This window comes from Amblyomma mixtum, chromosome 3 (assembly GCF_055824585.1).
Source record: "Amblyomma mixtum isolate Tamu chromosome 3, ASM5582458v1, whole genome shotgun sequence".
Lineage (NCBI taxonomy): Eukaryota > Metazoa > Arthropoda > Arachnida > Ixodida > Ixodidae > Amblyomma > Amblyomma mixtum.
In genome coordinates, this window is record NC_143014.1 from 335717189 (window position 1) to 335742503 (window position 25315).

Consider the following 25315-nt stretch of genomic DNA (forward strand, 5'->3'; position numbering starts at 1 on the left):
ATGTATTTTAAGATTTCACTGTAACAATCAATATATTCACCAATCTCCCGTCGGCAGGCTTGCATTTTTTTTCTATTAGCGTTTTTGTTATTGGCAAAAGCGTTCCCCATTGGTTTTCTACGGCAGTTCTAACTGCTCGATGCCAGCTATGGAAACAGTTTAAAAGAAAGCTTTTGCTGCACATCGGAGTATAACCTTCAGTATTTCCATTACAGTCCCTTACAGTTTTCCAATTTTCAAAATTATTGTCCAATATTGCTGGATGTGTATTATAGAGTACAGGCCCCCGAGTGTTCATACCACGTAAAAGGCTTCAAAAATGAGCCGATCATTTACAATATGTTTTTTTTTAAATGGCACTTCTACCCCTCGGGGCGACCAGCCGTGCCTGGCTGCCGCCCGAATCCGCACGCAATGCGTCATGCAGCGCTCGTTATGTCAGCAGTGGAAGCGCAGCAGCGGAAGCGCATGCTCAGGAAGCGCACGCTAGAGAAGCTGTCGATTACTTCCACAAAATGAGCGCTGAAGACACAGACAAAAGAGAGCATTCTTTCGAGTGTTATCTCTGCGGCTCTCACAAGCATTTTTCCCGCGCCTGTCCGTATATCGCAGATAAGTGATCCAGTAATATGCGTTGTGGGGCTAGTTGGTTCATACTCAGATTTCTTTTATGCGCACAGAAAGACGACACAATAAGACAAGGTAGACAGGACGGAGCGCATACTTTCAACTGTTTCATTCCATAAAAAGTAATTGAGATTTTGGTATAAATGTCATGTACTTTTTCCGGAATAAAACAGTTGAAAGTTTGCGCTCCGTCCTGTCTACCTTGTCTTATTGTGTCGTCTTTCTGTGCGCATAAAAGAAATCTGCAGATAAGTGCGCGAACTGCGGAAAGAAAGGCCACGTTCAGCGTGCCTGGCGTGGTCCCAAGCAGAAGCCAATGAGTTCAAGGAAGTGGATACGCACTCTTGAAAGTGACGACACTGGTAACGTCCAGACGCTGTCTCAAAAAACCCGGCGTCCCATCACCGTCGACGTCGAAATTCAAGGTGTACCTTTGCAAATGGAGTTAGACACAGGCGCTACGGTGTCTGTAATATCAAGACAACTGTTCAAGATACTTAGACCGCCTTTAAAACTCGACCCGACGGAACTGCGACTGAAAACATACGTAGAAGTTGTCCAGCCCTGCGGCACCTTCAAAGCAGCCGTGAAGGCCGAGTCACACTACGGAAACACAACAACGACATGAACCAAACACGTTCGCCGCCGCGGTGGCTCAGTGGTTATGGTGCTCGGCTGCTGACCCGAAAGACACGGGTTCGATCCCGGCCGCGGCGGTTGAATTTCTTTGGAGGATAAATTCTAGAGGCCCGTGTGCTGTGCGATGTCAGTGCACGTTAAAGAACCCCAGGTGGTCGAAATTTCCGGAGCCCTCCACTACGGCGTCTCTCACAGCCTTAGTCGCTTTGGGACGTTAAACCCCATAAACCAAACCAAACCAAACACGTTCGCAAGCGAGCCGTGAACAAGTCGGCTAACCAACTCAACCCACAACTTCATGTCACACTGCCATAGAGTTTCTTACTATTACCTAGAGGGAAAGCTGGCGGCCCGTCTATGGGAGTTTGCATGGCGACCCCTCGAGACCACTTCAGCCACCATGGGCGCTCAAAGCATCATGGGGCGGTGAGCTACTTGTTGCGGAACTGCAACTTTTGGCCAAAATATAATAGAAAAATAAAGCTGTTCGATAACTACGAATGTCCTAACATTCAATATCTTGTTTAATGATTGCAACAAATGAGCAGAAAAGCATTTAAGTGCAAAGTTTGCCCAAAATAAGAGATGACTAGCTTTCCTGTTGGCCAAGTGATGAACACTACAAAAATAAATATTTCGTAATTAATAGGCGCACTTTCAAAAGTAAATATGTTTTCAAAAAAAAATGTTGTTGCTTAGATACTTTAAGAGGTTTTTTTTAATGGCATTTCGGAAGAGTAGAGCCTTTTATTGGCGTCGTGTGTCATCGCGTTTTCACTACTATGGTTTTTGCACACTGCGTTCGCGCGAAAGTCGTCTGCGCATACACGAACAGCGTTTTTGGAATGAAACATCTTAGGTTTGGTTTGGTTCATGGGGTTTAACGTCCCAAAGCGACTGAGGCTATGAGAGACGCCGTAGTGAAGGGCTCCGGAAATTTCGACCACCTGGGGTTCTTTAACGTGCACTGACATCGCACAGTACACGGGCCTCTAGAATTTCTCCTCCAAAGAAATACCAGCCGCCGCGGCCGGGATCGAACCCGCGTCTTTCGGGTCAGCAGCAGAGCACCATAGCCACTGAGCCACCGCGGCGGCCTTAGTAAACATCTTAGTAATGACACTCCGTGTTCCTGAAAAACTACGACTGTCTCGCAACAAGTAGCTCACCGCCCCATGATGCTTTGAGCGTCCATGGTGGCTGAAGCGCAGCGCCGCCAGCTTTCCCTCTAGGTAATAGTAAGAAACTCTATGCACACTGCACGAACGGCAGGGAAACGAGACAGGTTGCTGGGGTGTTGCCTCGGTATGACAGCTTCCGGGAACCGGAACAATAAACAGCGTTCGTGGACCCGGTTGGCGTTGTTAGCCGGCCGGGCTGATTTCCCGGAGACACCGAACCAACCAAATAAAGCACAACGCGGTGATTCACCGGTTTTGTGCCTTTCGTGCTTGGAAACGTCGTTTTCAAAGTAAAAAAAGAGCGTTTCCTTTCGTGGTAATGTCGTCTGCTACGGTACGGCGTCTTGCACGCGGGCGGGAAGGCTGCTGTGGCCACCGTCGGCTGTCGGATGCGGTCGCCGTGGAGAAGCACGTTCGATCTCCGTCGCATTCTTGTGAGCAAGCGTACACTTCTGACGAACGCGGCTCTGTAGGGAGCCAAAAGGAATGTCTTGCTCCAGGGACTGCCTCGGCCGTGAGCTCCAACAGTTTCTTGACGGGTTTGTGCGCGAGAACCACCCGAGCAGGAGCCGGCATACGAGTGTGCCAGTTGCTCGCGTGAACATGCCGCCGGGAAAGTGACCTGATCGCGATGATTGAAGAGAGGCGCTTTCCATGGGATATAACAGACCCAAAATATGAACGATGTGATCTGAAGGAATCTGCGTTTCAAGAGATCGCTAGTTGGGACCGTATTTCACAGGTTAGCGCGAGTTACCTGTCCTGCTATTTTTGAATTTGAGATGAACAAGAAAGCAGTGCTGCATTTTTTTCTTTGAGATAGCAATCAGAATAACTTTACTGGGCTCCCATTTGATTGCAAGAATGATGCGTACAATTTTAGGTTTTGTAAGTACTCTGACAGTGTGGAACAAACTCGATGAATCTGCCGAGATTATGGCGTGATTTATAGTGACCGGCCGGGTTGATAATGCATTGTGGAACAGCAGCGCAAAATACGAAATTCGTAAAAGTAGACACAGGGCACAGAAAGTAGACGCGTGTAGCCCGTGTTTAATTCCCTCGTATGAGGTTTTCGGAAACGCTTTGCTCGGGCGCCCTTCGCATCCAGTCGATCAAACAGCGCGGTTTCCCTGTGGTGGCGGCTCGTCGTCCGAGTCAGAATCGAGCAAGGCTGCACCTCAGCCGCCGCGCACTGTCATAGTTCGTCCGATGTTCTGCAAAACTTCCAGTACCTACGGCAAGGCAAGTGTCCCCAGTTTCCGCGGCTGTGCGCACGCACGGAGTGGAGTGCGCGAGCAAGAGCAGAGAAGCGCCGGGGAACGCGATTGATGTAGTTTTCCTGGTGTGACAGAGAGTTTCTGAACAAGCGGCGCACATGTGGCCAACACAGGCTGGCGGGAGACAGCGACACGTTTCCCCTCTGTTCGTGTTGACGCTGTGTGACAGGATCGCCAACCCAACGAAAACACTGTTTTGTCGGACGGGTTGGCCGACTGTTTCCGCGGTGTGACTCGGCCTTAAGGTACAAGGATCAAGTAGGTGACCTTCCGTTGTACGTCGTAGACTACGGCGGTCCAGCGTCTTGCATGTCTAGAAAGCAGCCCAGATAGGGGCAACTGGCGCTGTGAAGGTCTGAGGATGACTGCGGCCTTGTTTCCCCTTTTATAGCCGCGCTTTACCTGAGCGAAGCACCCAGTGTCCCAAGATCTCCCTCACGTGTTTTTCCAGCGCCCGTCGCTTTTATTAAACTACCGCAAGCCGTTTGAAGGCCGAAGTAAACGCATAGACGCGCTCTTTCACACCATTTTGCTGTTTTCTGTCGAAAAGAAAAGGTTTCTCTGCATAGGCACAATACGCGCCTAAGTCGACAAGCTTATTTGTTGAGCCCGCCATTTTGTGTGATTTACAACCTCGATTGACGGTTGTTTTCGTTGCCTGGCTGTTTGCGGATGCTGTGCCAAACCTGGATGGTGCATCGCCAGTCAGTTTCGCACAATTCTTCATGACTGGCGCCAGGCAAGATCATCTGAGGTTCTTTTTCAAATCACGCATTTTTTCTAACATCCGCTCAAAACAGGACACATATATCTTTTAAAAAATGGCAAACCACACGAAGGCGCAGGCCACTTTCCTTAGCTTCTGTGGTAGTAAAGACGGCCCGATTGCCAAGTTATATTTGCCCCATCACGGGGCTTGTGCTTGTTAGGAGGACGAATGACGGGAGATTTATATGAAAGGCTGATGTAAAGAAAATAGACGAGGAATTGTGTTGGGAGCGGCGATAAAAGGTTTATCGTAATGATCGGGTATGCAGGAAAGGATGAAGCTGATGCGCGAAAACATGACATGCAGCACGGAATTCGGTCTATGAATGACCGTTATTTAGGACCATATCACGAGCGGAAGAAAAGTGCATTCGAAAGAGCTCATATAGATCATGGAAATATGGTGAAATTCTAAAGGTAATTAAGAGAGATAGATTTGGCACTTAAGATAAACAGGTGGAGAGGCAAAAAGAAACCCAAATGTTGGTGGGACGCGGATATTAAAGATGCAATATCAAGCCGCCAAGCAGCTAACAGGGCACATCAGAAAGCAAAACAAGAAAATAGACCCTTGCCCGAAATTCAAGAGAAATGGGTGGAGTAGAAGAACAAAAAGGTATGCCCAAGCCTAGGAAAAGACTAAGGCTACAACCGATAAGTGGATGGCAGATAGAAAAAGAGATAAGCAGGCACTGAGAAAGCTTTGGAACAACCTGAAGGCACTAGCTACCAGTTCGAAGGAAACGCGTTGCCATATACAGGATGACGAGGGTAAGTTAATGGAAAATGAAGCAGCCCTGCAATTGATTTGTAAACACTTATCAGAGGCTTCTAAAGCGTGTGGTGGCATCAGCGGTACGCAGCCTGATGCAGGGCGCTACCAAGGGAAGGTTTTTGACGAAGACAGGCCGGATATAGCGGGAAAAAGCGGAGAAAATGGTCCTTTTGCAGACAGCAACAGGTTTGGACCAAATACCAATGAGCCTATAATTCCGTTGCTTGGTAAAAAAACAAGAAAAACTTCGTATGCTGCTTTTAGTTACGTATTGAGAACTAAGGAAATCCCAGCAAGCTGGCGAGAGAGTAGAACGGACTTGACGTGCAAAGGCAAAGGTTGAACAGATCGCATTAAGTACTATAGGCTTCTAACGGCGACATCGGTACTGTATCGAATAACAATGCAAGTCATCAAGGATCAGCTGCAAGGTTGGACTGGAGATGTGCTTTTGGTAGAACTGCAGATTGAGTTCAGACAAGTTTAGAAGACAACTTGTTCGCCGTCACCCAATGCATCGAAATTGCTGCAAGTGAAGAACGACCATTGCGGATGGCGTTTTTGGGCATAAAAGGGGCTTACGGCAATGTACCAGGTCTGTTAGAAAAGTATCCGACCTTTGACCGAAGAAAAAAAACTGGCATAACTGGAGTGTTGGAAACCTACTAATCTTCAAAGTAGTCTCCTTGGGACTCCACACACTTCTCCCAGCGGTGCTGCCATTGTTAGAAGTATTCCGAAAAGGCCCCTTTCGGAATGGAGTTTATCTCAGCGGTCGTTGCAGCCATAATGTCCTCTCTTGTCTGAAATCGCGCTCGTTTCAATGGCCTCTTGATTTTGGAAAACAGCCAGAAATCGCAAGGGGCCATATCAGGAGAGTAAGGAGTCTTCTGAACTACAGGAGTCTGGTTTTTCGCCAAAAAAGTCTGAACCAAGTGCGAGGAATGTGCAGGAGCATTGTCGTGATGGATACTCCAATTTCCTGTGAACCTCAGCTCCGGTCTCGTGCGCCGCACAGCATCACGTTGGCGACGGAGGACATCCCTGTAGTACTCTTTGGTCATTGTTTGACCCTGTGGGGTGCGTACTCGTGGTGTGCCACACAGCGGGAGTCAAAGAAAGCAGTCAGCATCATTTTGACGTTGCTGTGCATTTGGCAGGCCATCTTTGGTCTTGGTGACGTGGAATGCTTCCACTGTGACGACTGGGATTTGGTTTCCGGGTCGTACCCGTACACCCAAGACTCGTCACCAGTGATTATGGTGTTGGTGGAGTCGGGGTCACTGTTTGTGGAATCCAGTATGTCATGTGAGACTTCAACACAAAGCTGCTTTTGCTCCATCGTGAGCAGCTTCGGCACGAATTTCGCCGCAACTCTCTCCATGGCCAAATTTTCGGTGATAATGGAATGTGCAGAAAAATTGCTAATGTCCACCTCTTCCGCAATTTCTCGGACAGTCACACGAGGGTCCCGCATCACCACAGCGTTCACTTCGGCAATGACCTGGTCATTTCGGCATGTTGATGGTCGATCGGAGCGTGGCTCGCTCTCCACTGATGTGCGGCTGTCTTTAAACCAGTTGTACCACTGCTTAATCTGTGTGCTGCTCATAGCATCGTCACCGAAAGCCGTCTGAATATTCCGAATGGTTTCCACTTGGTTGTCGCCCAGTTTCTGGCAAGATTTGATGCAGTAGAGCGGCTGCTGTCGCACCGCAATTTTCCTTGCAATTAAAAACCGACGAGAGCACTGCGCACTGCCTCACTCACACACTGCGCCCCAGCGACTGGCACTCTCGGCAGGCGGGAAAAAATTCGTGCATGCGCACGAAGGTTCAAGGTCGGCTGATGCAAGCGCGCTTGTTTCAAATCCATACTTTTCTAACAGACCTCGTAAACCACGCCCCTGTTAGGCAAATTTTTGAAAAGTAAGTGTGGGCTGTGAAACAATTTGTTCATTACAAGAAAATTAGAAGAACAACCTAGCTGTGAATTGTCAGGAAATGGAAGCTGCTGAAAGATTTGCAGTTGAAAAACGAGTTAAGACAGGATAGAAACAAGCGGATTAGGTTCTACTGGGTCGTGGTGGCGAAGGGGCCAACTGGTGACAAGTCGTACCGGGATGGACACATAAAAATGACATCGTTCTTCTAACAGATTGAGCGAGAGGCCTTCAAAACTTGGTAGACCCTTGCGGAAAAGAGCCGGAGGCTCTAGGACTGAAATTAAACGCTGAAAAATCTGGAGTCATGGTTTATAATGATGAGCCTGGTACGATTACGCTACCGACCTTAGAGTTAGAGGCGTACAAATATATTGAAATGTGTATTAATGATAGCAGAGACTAGATGCAAGGCCAAAAGGAGGAAGTTAAGAAGAAAGCAAAAAGAAACGAGGCTGTCATGAAGAATCGCGCGTTCTGAGGATATAACAAATATTATTCGGGAAATCTGAATAGGTGCGATGCCACCGGGCTCGTCGTTTGTAAATGCTGTGGTGTGCTTATTGTGGCGACCCCACACACTGCGCGGGTCCACACGGGACGGAGAGGCACAGAGACTCCGTTTCACTTAGCTGGAACAAAACAGATATATTCAAGAATTACATATTGGCGAGTACATGATGCAGAGGTAGTGGTGTCGAAGCTTACATGCTGCTGCGTTGGCGCCGGATTCGACAAAAGGAACGGAGGGCTGCGGAGTGAACCTTGTTCGTTCGCCGGTGGACAGACTGTTGTCTCGGGCTTTTCTCGGCACCAAAACCGACTGGATTTTTCTCATTTTTTTTTAAATCCATTGAGGCCATCCGTCTTTCCAAGCTGGAGCGCTTCCTTCGCCTTCCTCTCGGCGCTGGCGACTGCTGCATTCCCCGTCTTCCCCCGCATTTTCCCACCGAATCCTGCCTTTTCTTCTCTGGCCGGCGCCACTGCCACTCTTGCCAAAGGGTGTGCCCGACCAATTGAATGCTTACAGATGGCGACCAGGCTGTCAACCTCCGGACCTGTAGTGAGCCTTGGCCAGCGACACCCGGTTATTCCTGGCGCCATGCAGTTTATTGTTCAAGCGCGTCCGGGGTCAAACGCAGGGAAGATGTCGCCGGATATAACGACCGTCCGGAGACACGCTGCGCACGCAACGCCAGCAGGCGAATTTGAGACTGAAATTAGCGGTGCGTCTGAGGCAAGAAAATGATAACGTTGAAGACACCACACAAAGAACATCGTAGTAAAAATAGCAGGCGAATTTCTCGAATGAGCATCTGAATCTTCACAGAACAATATATTAACGAGAGAATTAATCCAAATTGGTTCCTCTACAAGCCAATTGCACATTAATTACCACAGCTTATCTGTCCGTGCTTCCCTTCACGCTTTTTGCCCTGATGCAACGTTTGGACGCCGACCGCGGTTCGCCGGCTAGCGCTTTGTAAAAGCAATGAGCTTTAAACAAAAAAAAGGGGCGGAAGCGCCTATCGCACGCATTACCGAGCTTTAACATTGTACTGTGAAATCTCGAACGCAAACAAGCATTCAGAAGGGAATTGCCAACTTGCACAGGATGACAACTTAATTGCTATGTTATTCTCTCAGGCGCCCTCTTTTTTTACACCCAGCAAGACTAATAGGGCAGATAAGACATGTGACCAATACTAACACTGGACGACAGTTACATACCCACATACAATATTTACAAATCGCATAAACATAGCATTGAACCAACATGCGGCGTTTGCGCTGCAAACACGCGGCGAGTTGTTCGGTCACCACTTCTCGCGCTTGACCCGGACCAGACACACAAGTTTTTTGCGGGGCTGGGTCTCTTGGAAAATGAAACATCCTCAACCATTTCTCGAATGGTTTCTCGATTCCTGCCTTCGCGTGCATGTTCGCAAGAGGCGGAGTTACGTAATAAAGAAAAAAAGGCGGAGGGTTGCTGTACTTCATCACGAACGATGAGACGGATATATTCTTTTATATTTTTTGGCGTTAAAAGCAACATAAGAGAGATCCCTCTCACGAAACTAGAAAGAGTATAAGACACCTATTGTCGCTTTCAATGGAAGGGACAGATTTCGAACACTTTATTTACACTGCTGATACCTTATAGCACGCACTGATTGTAGGCGAATTGATAGCAATGGCTCAGACCGCAATGGGGAGCAGTAAAGGTGAGCTGCAAATAGTGCAGACTCAACATTCGCAAGTTTTGTGCAAACTCTTCAAGTCATCTGTCACGTATGTACGAATTTTCTGATGCGGTATATCGCATCGATAGCGCAGAATAATATAAACGAGGAATTTCTTAACACATACATTGAGGTTAGATGTGCTGGCACACATATCCGGATAGATCACTACAAACGTCAGGAACTGCAGTACTTGCCGGGAGAGGTTCGCCGACAATGCATTAATGGAAAACCATGTATATTCATTTACGGCATCGCATGGTTCTCCATAGAAGGAGAGAAAAATATTCCTATTATAGCCTCTTGAGACCCGAAGTGAATTTGAGTGCACAAAAACTTTGTAGGGTTTCAGAATAAGCTGGTAGGAGTACAAAGGTGAAAAGTGAGAGATATTTTCTCAACAGAACTAATAGTTTCAGCTCAGCACGATGTCCAATATATTGGACACTAGGACTCTAGCCGGATTTTCCTACCCAGTGGGCGTGCCACAAAATACTTCAGATAAAGCTGTGAAAGTTGTGCGAAAAAATACTTTATTATGACAAAAGTCAAAGTAGAAAAATATACGTCAACTGAATAAAAAGGTTTCGCTGTGCTCACTTGCTGTGTGCCTTTTCGAAGCATCTTCTGTCTTTTGTTATGCAGAACTGCTGACATTTTGCGCAAAAAAACTTTGTTTTCATGGTGCGCCCCTCAAACCTGCAGCGCGCAGCGTTATAACGCTGAGCTATAGCTGCATCAGACAGCCTTGGGAAGTGGTAGGCACTTTTGTTGGTCTTTCCTCGTCGAGCTTGCTTTGATGGTGGGCTCCACTCAACTTCACTGTCACTCTCTGTTTCTTGTTGTTTTTTTTTCCTTGACGTTTCTTGCTTCTTGACGTTTCTTGGGTTTCTTGCTGTTTTTGGATCGACAATAGTGTCGTCGTCGCTGTCCGATAGGTCAATGTCTGATGTGTTGGAGGCCGCCGCGGTGGCTCAGTGGTTAAGGTGCTCGGCTGCTGACCCAAAAGACGCGGGTTCGATCCCTGCCGCGGCGGCTGGAATTTCTTTGGAGGAGAAATTTTAGAGGCCCGTGTACTGTGCGATGTCAGTGCACGTTAAAGAACCCCAGGTGGTCGACAATTCCGGAGCCCTTCACTACGGCGTCTCTCATAGCCTTAGTTGCTTTGGGACGTTAAACCCCATAAACCAACTAAACCAACTAACTGATGTGTTGGCTTGTGCAATTCTTTGTAAAACTGCTTCGGCTGTCTCATCAGGAACGCGAGGCCTGCCTCCTACAACAAAAAAGACATTATTTCGTCCCCAGCCGTTAAATACCAGCAGTATTCGTTTACAGTTATTGCGAAAGCCATCTCAAAAGCGCGGTCAAAATAACCGGGCTGAGTCCCAGCGTCCAACGTATTGGACACGTGAAATCAGATTGAAAGCACAGAAAAGTTAGGTCATGTAGAGTTACAATTATGATATCTACATGTTTTCTGTTCTATTTTTGTTGATATCCAACAAAATTTACTCGTTCAAAGTAGGTAAAATCGCAGAAACAACACTTACTTCTCCGGCAGGTGCCATAGAACGCCGCGCCACTGAACGCCGTCGTTTTCAAAGTGTTTTGGCGGGAAAGTGAGCAGTTTAATTTCGAAAAAGGTGCACAGATGGCGCCACCAGTTGTCCAATGTATTGGACAAGTCGGTTTTATGAAGATGAATCTTTCGGCGCGGGAGTCCTGGCTTAAAAGCTAATGTCCAATATATTGGACAAATTGCCATACACGGGTCTCAGGAGGATAGATTTATGCAAAAGAGATTCGGAGTATTGCCAAGCAACAGTTGAGATATTCTGTATGTTTTCATCGTTCGCTAAACTCCGTGGCTTGTGCTACGATATAACTATAGCGGAGCCTCATTTCCTTTCTGTGAACATGCATCATAAACATAACCAGGTAACAGCGTGCCTGTAAGGCCGACTGTAGCTGCATGTTTCGGTAGCAGAAAAGGAGCGTTTTCATTTTGCAGCCGGATTTGTTTTCGACAAAATGTAAACAATGCGCTCTGTTAGCACGACTCACTCAAAATTCAATGACGGGGTTTCAGAAAGGCAGAACAGAGTATAGCTCGCGAGCAGTTCTCAGTTCGCTGAAAACATTCTGAAATTTGGACATGCGGCGGCAAAGAAAAGCGGGAGCTATATGCTATGTATTCAAGCGATCGCGAAATATTACGTGGGGATAAGTGCAATAAAGCGCACAGGCTACTGAAATTGTGCGCATACTGTAAATAAACGTTTCCTGCAGTTAACCTCTGCAGATGTATCTTCCTTGACAACGTGGAGCATGGTTTTCTTATTTGGTGGCGTTCCAAAAAAGCTTAGGTTCCGAGTTCTTTTACTGGTACTGAATATTCAATTGAAAATCCTGTCATGTGCAATTTACCGTCACGTTGTAGCGGAGTTTTTAGCCTGTTCTCTGCTGCTCAGCAAGAAAGAACAAAGGCCGACGCTGCCAGGATGCCTCGTGTTACGCATATATATATATATATATATATATATATATATATATATATATATATATATATATATATATATATCGCCATGGGACCCTAATATAACAATAGCGGCAGAAATGATCATAGGGTGCTGCGTGTACTACCAAAGTTTGATACATCTTACTGCGAGAATAAACCGAATAGTCGTCATATCCCAGCTCGCAAATGATTTTAAAAAAATTGCGCCTCTCCCGTAACCGAGAGTAGAGTAAGCATGAAATGTTTACGGGCCTAACATAGGCTCCATTGCTCGGCTTAAGCAGCTGTGACGGTGGCGGCATTGAAATCCAGGATGATGCTGAAGCGTACGCGGACACGACGAGAGACGCAGGCCTGACAAGAATGTATATGCAGCGCGTTCGAATACTCCGCGAGCGTGTATACATCTGCCTGCCAGAGGGGGAAAGGGCTTGAAGGCCAAGCGGCTGGTCTTTTACATGCGTGAGTGTGGGACCGCAGCGCCATCCTTGGGGAGGGAGCGAAAGTTTTCCGCCGAAACCCCTTCTCGGCCTGGAGCTCCCCTCTTTCTTTAAGCGGCCTTCTCTCAAAGCCCCTAACAGATCACGTATGACAACGAAGTGTATTGTGGCATGTATGTGCTTTTTCCACACGTTATTAGAAATCGGAAATTATAATTCCGTGCATTATCAAATGCACAGCTCGACTGATGTCTTGATAAACATTGAGAAGACACTGGCAGCAGTTATTTTTTGTGACTCGTTTGGAGAACAACCGGCGCTTGTATGCCGGTCCCGTAGGAGGGCTTAGAGAGTCTCGTTGAATCTCGTTAAGTCTCGTACGGTGCCCGGATGTTCTCGTTTCAGAGCCCGGATGAGTGGGATTCAGTGCCCGGATGATGGCTCTCGGTCTCGGCGTGACGTCACCACAATGCCGACAACGGGAGCTAAAAGCATTTCATGCTTAAAACACAACTTAGTGAATGCAAAAAACATGCGCAGGCCTGCAACGCGGTCCCACAGCAAAAGCGTCAAGGCGCTTCCCACGCAGGCGGCCGCTCCGCCCGCGTGCCTCGAAGCCTTGGCTGCTTTTCCGTCGTCCATCATCATCACTGTCTCTGCTGCTTGACCGCCCAACCATGTGTCCGCGCCCTTGGAGGCTAGATTTTCTTTTGTGAAGCCATACTCCTGCCCGCGGTCCCACAGCAAAAGCGTCAAGGCGCTTCCCACGCAGGCGGCCGCTCCGCCCGAGTGCCTCGAAGCCTTGGCTGCTTTTCCGTCGTCCATCATCATCACTGTCTCTGCTGCCATAGGCAGAGTTTCGTGAGACGTACCCGCCGTCTGCTATCCCAGTGTTGCCATACTGTAGTGTTGCCAGACTTGCGCAACTCCCAGTGTTGCCAGGCTATAAGGTTGCCAGATTGTGAACTAAAACCCAGTGTGGCCAGACTATTTGTTCCCTCTCCCTTTTACATTCTCCTCCGCCTACAGCTACGCTGTCGCTCCGGAAAAGCCCAGCTCGTAAGAGCAGCCTTGCCCGGAGTGGCCGCCGCCTGTTCGCCAAGCGAAAGAGCACGTCCGCGGCGGTTACGAAATTTCTTTTTTAGGGACTTGTCGAGCAGACGGGTACCACAGACGAAATCTGCCGATGCGCGGCCCCAGTGAGCGTATTAAGACGAGAGAAATGCGTGATTTTGTTGAAATAAGCGTGCTATGCTCAAATTCACTTGTCGAGCAGACGGGTACACCAGACGAAATCTGCCGATGCGTGGCCCCAGTGAGCGTATTAAGACGAGAGAAACGCGTGATTTTGTAGAAATAAGCGTGCTATGCTCAAATTCACTTGTCGAGCAGACGGGTACACCAGACGAAATCTGCCGATGCGTGGCCCCAGTGAGCGTATTAAGACGAGAGAAACGCGTGATTTTGTTGAAATAAGCGTGCTATGCTCAAATTCACTTGTCGAGCAGACGGGTACACCAGACGAAATCTGCCGATGCGTGGCCCCAGTGAGCGTATTAAGACGAGAGAAACGCGTGATTTTGTTGAAATAAGCGTGCTATGCTCAAATTCACTTGTCGAGCAGACGGGTACACCAGACGAAATCTGCCGATGCGTGGCCCCAGTGAGCGTATTTAGACGAGAGAAACGCGTGATTTTCTTGAAATAAGCGTGCTATGCTCAAATTCACTTGTCGAGCAGACGGGTACACCAGACGAAATCTGCCGATGCGTGGCCCCAGTGAGCGTATTTAGACGAGAGAAACGCGTGATTTTGTTGAAATAAGCGTGCTATGCTCAAATTCACTTGTCGAGCAGACGGGTACACCAGACGAAATCTGCCGATGCGTGGCCCCAGTGAGCGTATTAAGACGAGAGAAACGCGTGATTTTGTTGAAATAAGCGTGCTATGCTCAAATTCACTTGTCGAGCAGACGGGTACACCAGACGAAATCTGCCGATGCGTGGCCCCAGTGAGCGTATTTAGACGAGAGAAACGCGTGATTTTCTTGAAATAAGCGTGCTATGCTCAAATTCACTTGTCGAGCAGACGGGTACACCAGACGAAATCTGCCGATGCGTGGCCCCAGTGAGCGTATTTAGACGAGAGAAACGCGTGATTTTGTTGAAATAAGCGTGCTATGCTCAAATTCACTTGTCGAGCAGACGGGTACACCAGACGAAATCTGCCGATGCGTGGCCCCAGTGAGCGTATTAAGACGAGAGAAACGCGTGATTTTGTTGAAATAAGCGTGCTATGCTCAAATTCACTTGTCGAGCAGACGGGTACACCAGACGAAATCTGCCGATGCGTGGCCCCAGTGAGCGTATTTAGACGAGAGAAACGCGTGATTTTCTTGAAATAAGCGTGCTATGCTCAAATTCACTTGTCGAGCAGACGGGTACACCAGACGAAATCTGCCGATGCGTGGCCCCAGTGAGCGTATTTAGACGAGAGAAACGCGTGATTTTCTTGAAATAAGCGTGCTATGCTCAAATTCACTTGTCGAGCAGACGGGTACACCAGACGAAATCTGCCGATGCGTGGCCCCAGTGAGCGTATTAAGACGAGAGAAACGCGTGATTTTGTTGAAATAAGCGTGCTATGCTCAAATTTACTTGTCGAGCAGACGGGTACACCAGACGAAATCTGCCGATGCGTGACCCCAGTGAGCGTATTAAGACGGGAGAAACGCGTGATTTTGTTGAAAGCAACTTCTCTGTTTTTCCGCATCTTTCCTTGCTAATAGCAATAACACTAGATTCTCTGAACAAAACAATATGCTTCTACCAAAAGTGAGTACAAATTATGGAAAACAAACTGCTTTTTTTCCGCCATCAAAACCTGGAATTCATTACCACTAGCAATCAAATCCGCACGTTCGCAGTCCGCTTTCTACACTTTACTAAAAAAAACATCTCTCATCAACCCATTCAGCTTCATGCCATGCTTAAGTTTGCCTGAATCTTATTTTCTGTTCCCCACTCTGACAGCGAACGGTCATATTGTTACTCATCTGGAACCTCTTTTTTTTTCCTCCGCCTATGTTTTATATCTGCATTTATTCAATGCCCATTGCTATCCGATGTCTTTTTGTGTTCTTTCTCTTGCTCTTATGCTTTGCTGTTTTATGCCATTTTTGTTAAATTATGCCCACTAACTATTGTATAACTTATTAATTGGCGCAAACTACACTAGTAGGTTTTAACTTAATTGTATACTTTTGTTCCATCTCCCCTGCCAAACTTGTGCACTTTTCTTATGTATTCCTGATGGGAGGTTCCCCAGACAGTTTTCACTTTGGGACCTCCTACTGTACTAACTTTTTTATGAAACTTACAACTCATTTGTATTTCGTTTTAATAAACCTTTAAAATCTGCGCGAAAAAAAAACCGTTCGAGGCGACATGTGGAGTCATGGGACATCCGGTTCACAAAGGCGGCGACGAATAGGACTCCAGGAACGCTTCCCTCCTCGTGCGTTAGTGCACTGCGCCACGGGCTAACAAAGGCAGAGCGAAGGCAGCACCCCGCTGCTGCTGGCACACTGTAGTCACCCCTGAAGAAGGGACCAAGTTGGTCCCGAAACGGTGGGCAAAAAAGTAAAAATATTGGTTGGCGTCAGTTTCCTCTCAACTATCTCAAAAACCCATCAAGACGGACTTCGGTCGAAGATGTTTTCGTTCCTACAATTACTGTTCTGAATGCGGCTTTCAACGCAGCACGAGCTGCAGAGCATTCTTAACTGCCAGAAGAAAAAAATATCTAGCCACTACGAAGTGACTGGGCAATAATAGGATGCGCGCACATGAAGCAATTATTTCTGCAAGGCTGCTTCTGACGACGCCCGAATTTCGCACTTTTTTCGAAGCTCACCAAGCACAGCCTACAATTTCGTCGTTATCAGTTATTCAGTTCAACACTGCCTACCCCAATTAAAAGTGTCAATGTTGCGTGAATCTGAGCACACGTCGTTGGTACCTGTTAAGCTAGACGCCTACGGCGCCAGTAGGTTCCTTCCCCCTCTCGACGGTAACTACCGTGTCCATCGGAAGTCTAGAGGGGTTAGGAATGGTGACAGCGCGTCGCGCGCTTCGGACGCTCTCCAAGGCCGCGGGAAACGGGGACCAAGGGGCCGACGACCGTTTCCTATTAAAAAGAGATTAGCTCTCAAGTGGGTGGGGGTCAGTAAGGTCGGCGACTTCTGAAAACCCGGACTGTCTAGCTAAGCAGCGGACATTACTGGCGCCTCTAGAGTCGGGTTCTGGCGAGCACTGGCCGCCGCCCACTTGTACCTACAGTGCCACTCCAGCAGTATTGATTGAAATTGCGCGAGAGCAGATTTAATAAAGCTCCGCCCAATTATCGACGGTATTAAAACCAGCTGCAAACAAAGAAGAGGAGCGCGCCGAGTCCCAATCTCGGCCGCTTTTCTACAGCCCTTTTTCAAACCGCCTTTTTTTTAACCGCCTTTTTCTCCTGTTGCCTTTATTTTTGTTTCCGTCTTCAAGAAACTAGTTTTTCTTCTCAAGAAGTTTGGAGTTGCTGCCCCATCCGGCTACGTGTCGCCGGACGAGTGGACGAAGGCGCGAAGCAGTGGCGGTCCGAAGGGCGGAGGGGGCGCTCGCCCCCCCCCCCCCCCCCCCCCCCTTCCCCAAAAGCCTTCGCATATCTTCCCGAACGTACGTTTTCGGGCTCTCACAGGGCGAGATGTGATTTTTGACGTAAATCAGCAAACCTTTTTCGTCTGTGATGTGTCCAGTAGTCAACTACCTTGTACGTTCAACGCGTTAGCGGCAGTTTTATTCCACACAATTCTAAAATTCGTAGTTATTGTCGAGGCATCGGGGCCCTGCCATGCCCCGCTGTTGTCTTGCCTTGGCGCCGGCGCGGCGACGACGGCGGTGCCATTCACATGCGGTTGCGGTGGCCAGCAACCTCGTCGGGGCGACGTGGAGCCTACTCATTCATGTCTTTATCCCACCGTGGGCGAGCAGGCGGGCTTGACTTCCCGCTTGCTCTTCGCTAGGAAGTGCACGCGTGGCATGCACGCTCCTTAGGTGCTACCTCGGACTGTACGAGGCCCCCCCCCCCCCCCCACCCCGGCCGCTCGTGCAGTGTGCCACGCGCGCGATTAGTTAGACACAGGACGCTGCGTACAATTTGTCGTTTTCTGTAAACGATTGTGCACAGTGGCCGCTCGCGCGCTCTTGCTTTCGGACAGAGCCCGGACATTTGCGCGCGAGCGGCGCGAACTTGATTACTTTTTGTATTTTATAAATAGCATACAAAGCTCTTCCCTGTCCTTCTCCTCGCTATATTTTCCCTTTCACCTCCGCCGGCTGCAGCTCGCGTGCTTACGATACTAGATGGCAATTGACGCGGCCGGCAACATTCTTTTCCTTCGCCTTTTTTTTATTTTTTCTTTAAAATAAACCGCTACCACCTATCCCACCATGAGACGCAGCGACGCCAGCGTGGGGATCGTCCCTTCGGTTGGCTTCACAAGACGCACCGCCCAGCCGCCTTGTCGGAGGTGACCAAAGGCGGAACAAAGCTCCTTCCCCGAACTGAGTAATGAGGGCCGCCAATCACACTCGTGAAATGCCCGGACAGGTGCATTGACCTTGCTAGACCCACCGTGGCGGGATGTCTCATCCGACGACCTGTTTCCCCCTGGCATCGAAATGAATATTTCTCACGTAGCCGTTAACATTCAAGGCAAGAGTTATGGTATAACATTTATATCGTTCATCATTTAATTTTCAAAAAAAACGCGCAAAAGTTGTACAAATAAAATGTAGATAAAAAAAATTGTCTATTTTTTTTTATACGGAAGTTCGTCCGCCCCCCCTAAAACCAATCTCTGGGACAGCCACTGGCGCGAAGTGCCCTTCGAACAGCTAACCACATTCATAGACGAGCCGGCCATTCCGACGACGATCCGGAGGAGAAACTTAACTGGCGTCGTGACCAGGAGGATCAGAGTTTCAAGTTAACTGGTGCCGTGACCAGGATGAGTATGACCAGTGCTTCAAGTTAACACGCTTATTTCACCAAAATCACGCGTTTCTCTCGTCTAAATACGCTCACTGGGGCCACGCATAGGCAGATTTCGTCTGTTGTAACCGTCGGCTCGACAAGTGAATTTGAGCTTAGCACGCTTATTTCAACAAAATCACGCGTTTCTCTCGTCTAAATACGCTCACTGGGGCCACGCATAGGCAGATTTCGTCTGTTGTACCCGTCGGCTCGACAAGTGAATTTGAGCTTAGCACGCTTATTTCAACAAAATCACGCGTTTCTCTCGTCTTAATAAGCTCACTGGGGCCACGCATCGGCAGATTTCGTCTGGTGTACCCGTCTGCTCGACAAGTGAATTTGAGCATAGCACGCTTATTTCAACAAAATCACGCGTTTCTCTCGTCTAAATACGATCACTGGGGCCACGCATCGGCAGATTTCGTCTGGTGTACCCGTCTGCTCGACAAGTGAATTTGAGCATAGCACGCTTATTTCACCAAAATCACGCGTTTCTCTCGTCTTAATACGCTCACTGGGGCCACGCATCGGCAGATTTCGTCTGGTGTACCCGTCTGCTCGACAAGTGAATTTGAGCATAGCACGCTTATTTCGCCAAAATCACGCGTTTCTCTCGTCTAAATACGATCACTGGGGCCACGCATCGGCAGATTTCGTCTGGTGTACCCGTCTGCTCGACAAGTGAATTTGAGCATAGCACGCTTATTTCAACAAAATCACGCGTTTCTCTCGTCTTAATACGCTCACTGGGGCCACGCATCGGCAGATTTCGTCTGGTGTACCCGTCTGCTCGACAAGTGAATTTGAGCATAGCACGCTTATTTCAACAAAATCACGCGTTTCTCTCGTCTTAATACACTCACTGGTGCCACGCATCGGCAGATTTCGTCTGGTGTACCCGTCTGCTCGACAAGTGAATTTGAGCATAGCACGCTTATTTCAACAAAATCACGCGTTTCTCTCGTCTTAATACGCTCACTGGGGCCACGCATCGGCAGATTTCGTCTGGTGTACCCGTCTGCTCGACAAGTGAATTTGAGCATAGCACGCTTATTTCAACAAAATCACGCGTTTCTCTCGTCTTAATACACTCACTGGTGCCACGCATCGGCAGATTTCGTGTGGTGTACCCGTCTGCTCGACAAGTGAATTTGAGCATAGCACGCTTATTTCAACAAAATCACGCGTTTCTCTCGTCTTAATACGCTCACTGGGGCCACGCATCGGCAGATTTCGTCTGTGGTACCCGTCTGCTCGACAAGTCTCTAAAAAAGTCGCTTGGCGAACAGGCGGCGGCCACTCCGGGCAAGGCTGCTCTTACGAGCTGGGCTGTTCCGGCGCGACAGCGTAGCTGTAGGCGGAGGAGAATGTAAAAGGGAGAGGGAACAAATAGTCTGGCCACACTGGGTTTTAATTCACAATCTGGCAACCTTATAGGAGGTATTCACATGACGTCATCCGCAAGGGGCGCTAGCGGCCGGCGCGGCATTCGCCATGTTCGTGGTCGCGCGCGCGGCCGCCGCAGCCAGCCGCAGCGTTAAATAGCCGGTGATGTGTGAAATGTGAGTGTATTTCGCGTCTCGCCATAGATAACTACTGTCCGGCCCGTAACACCGCGTTACTGACAGGGTGTTCCGTGTACTGCGCGAAGCAGAAAAGAGCGGCCACGCTCAAAAGGTTCCACTTTGTGAAAAGGTCGGCCCGTAAGAAAGCGGAGGCGCCGGCGCAGTGTGAGACGTACAGGACTGCTGCCGCGCGTTGAATTCACCGGTATCGAGGCCCACCTTGTGCACGGCTTAAGTTTGCTGGCAGGCCAAGGAATTAAAGGATATAAACCTATGAGAGGGTGCAATTACTTGACAAGCGGGTGAGTCCAAGAGCCGTGCTGAGGGTGCTGACGTCCGCGGTGCCGACGGCCGAAGTGCCGTTTTTGAAGAGGTGAGTAATTCGAAGGGTCTGTTCACTTAGCTGTAGCTTAACTTGTCATCTCTACCTGCTGAAAGTGACGTGTTACCACTGAATCTAGCGGAATGGCTGCACACTGCGTTGCTGCGAAAGCGCTAGACGTCTTGTGCATACGAAGCAGCGCTACGTAGCTACAATCAAAACTGCAATACATTCTCGCTGTGTCTGCCGTTCGTGCTGCGAGCGCATGACAGTATTTGTTTCACCGTTCTGTCGTGTAAATAAGGCAGCTATGACGCTTTGCCTTTCTGCTGAAAGACCGTCTGAGAAGCGTCAGCAGTTCGCGTACTACAGGCGCTTGAATTATCAATTTCTGCGGCGGCAGTTTTGGAATATCAGTAATTAATCGTGTTGTTTATCCACGATGTGCTCTGCATGACTAGCTGACAGTTATCAACTGATATTAAAAGCTGCAAGTCGTGTACATTCTTGCGTGCAGCGCAGCCAGCCAGTTTTGCTGCCGAGTTGAGGCAGCTCGGTTATATCACGGCGCAGAAGAATTCTGCTGCAAACTTCATGCACAATACGCGCTCCACAAAGAAAAGTGGTCACTGACGTATTCAACAACGTACAAATATGTTACGGATCACTAACAGTTTAGGCCGGTATACCTTACGGCGTACCGTGGCACTGCGCGAGGCGGCGTAAAACGACCGCAAACATGGCGCGCTTGCCGTGACGACGCTCGCGCCGTCTGGTAGCGCGGCCTCAGTGAATACCTCCTATAGCCTGGCAACACTGGGAGTTGCGCAAGTCTGGCAACACTACAGTATGGCAACACTGGGATAGCAGACGGCGGGTACGTCTCACGAAACTCTGCCGCCATACTCATTCGCATACTGGCACAATTCTTCCTTAAACTGATTGTCTGAGTTCTGCAACTCGTAAAAACCATCTATACATAGCATTGCTACAGCAATTGTCCACATACTTCGACAGCTTCGTTTCGCTCGCTTAATCTCAGAACAACACGATCAACAAACTATTTGCGCGGCGATAAATGTGAGTACGCAAATGAGATCCCTTAGAAGAAAACTGTTCAGACCACTTTCAAATACAGGCACTTCTCTTTTTTTTTCTTTTCGCGAGGCCTCACCTATAGTGCCGCAAGCGGGGGTACCACTCCGGCAGCGCGAATGCTGCCTTTTAGGCATTGTTCGCGCGATCATTGTGCGCGATGCTCTTGTTCAAACAGCGTAGTGTAGGCATCGTCTGGAAGCTCAATGTGCACTGTCAATTGATGCACACCGCTGGAGCGTAACTGCATTAACATCTGCGGAAGAGGTGGCATGGCAGATGATCAATTCGGTATAGTTTCTTCGACATGACCTACTTCAGAGAACTTTTCTGAAGAAACTACATAAATTAGGACAGTTTCGTTTGGACTACACGTAAAATAGACATTAGTCTGTTACTTTACATTTCGGCATGTGCACTCGTTGAATTTTTGTGATAGGCGGCCTTTTAAATACATCGAAACTTAGTTATTTTCGGCACAAATATCTGTCGCTTATCGGAGCGCGCAGCATCAATATTTTCACCATTTGGGGAGGAAAATATAGTAGTGCAGTGTGCGCAGTTTAATCAACGTATATTCATTAGTCCGTTTTTAATTGCCTTTCCAATTTTAAGATTTCTGTAATACTGAAAGAAATAGAGACGGACAGGGCAACGCACGCCCGCGCTAAGATAACGCTTGTCTGCGTCGTCCTATCTTACTTTAATGATTCCTTCGCGCTACTTTTTAATCATGAACGTCCACCAACTCGCCCAACTTTCGCCTTTACTCAGCAACATGCCATTGGTATCTCCACGAAGTTTGAAACGCCCATGCATGTAAACTTCCTGCGTCGAAAGTGGGAAACAAAAGCAAACTCAACCTAATCGGTAGCCTTTCTTTAGTAGCCTTACGTGAAATAACAAAACGATATCGGCTACCTGAAATGGCCAAGTACAGGCACGATCTATGACAAAGGTGATTTCCCTCTGCCGCGCTCAAACAATGGCCTTTTCAGCCGCGCGCGTCGGGGCCGCGGACTAACCACCTCTTCAGCTACAGGGGCTTAGGGAGAGGAAGCCAACCCACTCTTTGCCTTCGCTAGCGTCTTTCCGCCCTTTCGACAAGAGGAGAGGTCTTTGGTAGCGCTTGCAAAGCCCATAATTGCTGTCGACAACAGGCTGCAACAAGTACTGTCCCGCTCCCCCTATCGCTTCGAGTCCGACTCTTCGGCTGTGCTCCTGTCTGGCTGCTTCCCAAGAAAAATCCCGCACACGCGTCTTTCTCTCCTGGAGTGTTCGGGGAATCAGCATATATCCACGATAGTTCCCCCTCAAGTCACGCGCAAGGAAGCTCGCACAGCGATTTGCCTTTTCTCTTGCCGTCTTTGACCCAGGACAGCGCAATTTGATTCTTCTCGCGAACTGACGGATTTCCATGGGCTTCTGACATGCATGCCTGGAAAATTCGTTTTTAATTTCCTGCCATTGCGGTCAGCTTTTGAAGCACCAGTGCCTGTCGCCTGGCCAGGAACCCTGTCCGCGAGTTACAGTTGCGCACCACGGGAAAACTTCGGGTTCTACCGCCTTCCGCTCTTTGCTCACATCAGCAGCTGTGAGCACAAATGAATCGATTTCTCTGTTTGCCCTTCGCCTTTGTCCGTTTTCCTATTCTGCGCATAGACTGCTGAGCGTGTGTCCCCAGATCAGAACTAGCTTCTAGTTCTTTCATCGCACCTCGGAAACCTTCATCCGGTTCAAAACTAGCCACTTTGTCTTCGCAGCATTTCCAGCTCCACACAGCTGACAGACGGACCTTCAGCTTCCTGCGAGTTGTGCCGTTTGCTCCACTGAAGGTAATTCTCTTCCGCCTCGCCTGCTTATCAACCGTCATGAGTCTTCATAAGCCAGCTTCGCTGAAGTAGCCACACCGCTTTCTGTTTCACTGATGCTCTAGTGACGCCTTGACTCGCAGCTGCCTCGACTCACACACACTGAACGGTTTCGCTTTGTTTCTCTTCTGAAACCTGCACCTTTGGAGAAATCTCCCTTTTCGCGGGCTTGTAGGTTCGACGCCTGTAGCAATTCAATTGAAAGGGCTTCACTCTTAATTACCCGACTAACGGTCTCCGTTGCCACTCCTACCTTCCTCGGAGGGGAATCCTCGCAGTCGGGTCTCGTAGGCCCCTTCTCTGAATGCTCTCTATCGGCATTGCGGCTGCCTAGCTCGAACACGGCCTCGGATACTGCGGCTTTCCTTGGAGCACCTACCGGTCAGACGCGTTCTCTGCCGCTTCCCTCGTGGTGTCGCAATTAACCAACTCGCCTACAGTCACAGACTTTGTGAATATAATCTGAGAAGTAGCCTCACTCCATTTCTCCAAGATTTTGCCTTTCCCGGTGAGGGCTGCCCTTCGCTGCATCTCAAGCTGGAGTTTAAGCCGCTTCACTTCTGCGTCTTACCTTTCTCTGTCCTGGTCATTTACCCAACGTTGCACATTTTCCCAAGCAATCTCACAATCATCCTCTTACTCCGTTCAAGGATTCTTGATTACCTGAATAATACTTTTTATCCAGAGCGACGCGCAACTCATCGCACAAGAACAACAGTCCTGCCCTCGACAACCTCGTCATGTCTGTGGTCGCTGCATTTAAATGCTGGTCTTGCTCGCTCATCGTGATTCTGAGCTACTGTACCCCTGTGCTACAGACATCCTATCAACCAGCAGTTAAAACATCAACGCAGAATTTGAAGCCTCGAGGATGCAAACCAAAAACCAACACTCACCCGCAGATGCAGCACCTTGTTACCCGGTTCATCTCACCGCCTAGCAACAGTGTTGGATGGGGGTTTCGGTGTAGCGGCTCGACAGAATCTTGGTCAAAATGACGCTCTTTACACCAGGACAGTAGGGCCGCTGAGGGAAGGAGTTGTGTGATGGTGAAAGAACACGACTGGGTTTATTTACATAACGTACACCGCCAAGAGCGGAGAGTCGGCCGCACTCGCTGACGGCGGCCTGAAACGTTCAATTTTGCGCACAACACTTCCCCTCCCTTGTGGACACGCCCCCGTCACGTGTTTGAGGGTGAGGAGGATGCCATCGAAGCAGCGCAGACTGCGGTAGGATCGCATGTGATAATCTCTCGGCACTCGTGGCGGCCCTCGTGTTGCCGACACCTGTTCATCATCACCCGACGCGCGAGGAGGCACGCCAAAGGAGAACCACCGGGAACGAGACCCTGCTCGCCGCGGCGGCGCTCGGCACGTGAGGAGACACCGGAAATTGAAGACGGCCGCACTTCGGTGGGGCAAAGCAGGGTAATTGGAACCACATGACGTATGTGTCCTCTCCGTGTCTCCGTGTGGTTCATTGCGTCAAGCTGGCTGCTTCCACAGGATAGTTGCTGAGTAAACGTAAAGCGCGGTAAACACATGGACGTAAGAAAGACGACGGACGAGCGCAAACTTCCAACTAAATTTTATTACAAAGATAGGTAAGAATATATAGCGACATGAAAAGGTAACAAAAAAGACACCATCACAAATAGCGTACAATGCGAAATGAAAGTCATTCTCGTAGTTTATTCTGAGATACATAACCTACTTTTTTCGGAAATGCGACTGATGGTGCACTTACGCAGCCACTATATGTCCTGTCCATCTCCATAGATTCCGATGGCTGTCAACACAGAATGTGCGAAATCCGGAGCACAGTGGCTGCCACCCTCGAAGTCACAGTCGCGGCAATGAACTGAAAGTGTTCCACGCATCTCACGCACACTGTTGGCATGCTCTCGCAGACGTTCGTACTCAAATCGTCCGCTCTGGCCCACGGAGAAACAGCCGCATGACA

General features: G+C 48.8%; 1 pseudogene across 1 annotated transcript in view; it reads right to left on the bottom strand.

Moving 5' to 3' along the window:
• LOC149356047 (calsyntenin-1-like) overlaps positions 1-24464 on the bottom strand; it is a 43549-nt pseudogene extending 19085 nt beyond the window's left edge. Inside the window, exon 1 of the transcript XR_016291616.1 lies at positions 24247-24464. The product of XR_016291616.1 is annotated as a calsyntenin-1-like (transcript). The remainder of the gene's footprint in view (positions 1-24246) is intronic.
• Positions 24465-25315: the final 851 nt, after the last annotated feature.